We start from the raw sequence: 1451 nt of genomic DNA, 5'->3' as shown, positions 1-1451 counted from the left end.
AATTTGTACAACTCCTAAAATTTAACATATCAATAAAAAATAGCTGTCTGAATAAGAAAGAGCTTCCACACAAAAAAAAAAAAAAAAAAAACAAAACAAACAAACAAAAAAGAAAAAGAAAAACATTTTATTGTATTAGTGTAAAATGTAAACCATCAAAAGTTTGCACAAAAAAGGAAAAAATCATTAATTATAAAAATTGAAATTCATATTTCACAAATGGGCAAATAATAAGATAAGAGTTGGTTTTATTTATTTATTTTCTTTTTGAATTAACATGTATGGTTAAGTTAAAATTAATTGAGGGTTAAACATTGAGCGTTCAGTATTAGAAAGAATATTCATTTTATTGGAATATAACATAACTTTCGGGATGTAGATAAAATTGTTATGCAATTAAGTATTCAAATTGTGTGGTGAAAATTTATTACATCTTTCAAGAAGGAAAAATAAAAACTTGTTCCATTTTTAAGCTTCTCAATGTTCATAATTGAGGGCTAAGTAGTTGTGAAAAGTTTTCATTTGTTTAAAATATGTTTAAGGTTCACGAACGGGAAAAAAAATATATGTTACATAATTAAGTGTTCAAATATTAAATTCAAAATTTATGCTTAATGTATGTTTATTTTGTAGATTTTTTTATGTTTTAAGAATGGAAAAAAATCAAGTTTTTTTTTTTTTATTGTTACAAATTTTAGTAAAATATGTGTAGTTGGAAATTTGAAAAAAAAAAGTTCCAAGACAAAATCAATTTTGTTTAGAAAAACTGCATCAGATACCCTAACTCAACTCAACTCAATTCAACTCGACTCTGTATTTCAAACATAGACTTTCTTATGCAATTCAATTCAACTCTGCAACACAAACACATACTTTTTTTACTCAACTTAACTCTCAGCATCCCAAGCATAGACATTCCAACTCCTCAACTCAACTCTGTACCCAAACATAAACAATCTAACTTCATAGATAATCTAACTTCTTATATAATAATTACCAATTCACCCGCTCGCCAAACACCCCCTCAATGATTATTATAGTTTGTATATTATAATAGTTGGTAGGTTAGAGTAGGGTGCATACTATTTAATCCGGATAATAATTAATAGTAGTATTCGAAATAAAATATTGTAGACTCCGTTTGGTAACTAGTTAGTTTTTGGTTTTGAAAATTAAACCTATAAGCACTTCTTCCACCTCCAAGTTTCTTCCTTTGTTATCTATATTTTATTAATGGTTTAAATAACCAAGTCGATGTTTGAAAACTAAAAAAAAAAAAAATCTAACTTTTAAAAATTTGTTTTTGTTTTTAAAATTTGACTAAGAATTTAACCATTTTACTTAATAAATATGCAAATCATAGTAAAAAAATAGGGAAAATAAATTTACTTTTCAAAAACTAAAAATTAAAAATGAAATGGTTATCAATCAGGACCATAATTAGTTATAGG

This window comes from Benincasa hispida, chromosome 4 (assembly GCF_009727055.1).
Source record: "Benincasa hispida cultivar B227 chromosome 4, ASM972705v1, whole genome shotgun sequence".
Taxonomy (NCBI): Eukaryota; Viridiplantae; Streptophyta; class Magnoliopsida; order Cucurbitales; family Cucurbitaceae; genus Benincasa; species Benincasa hispida.
Note: the sequence above shows the minus strand (reverse complement) of the source record.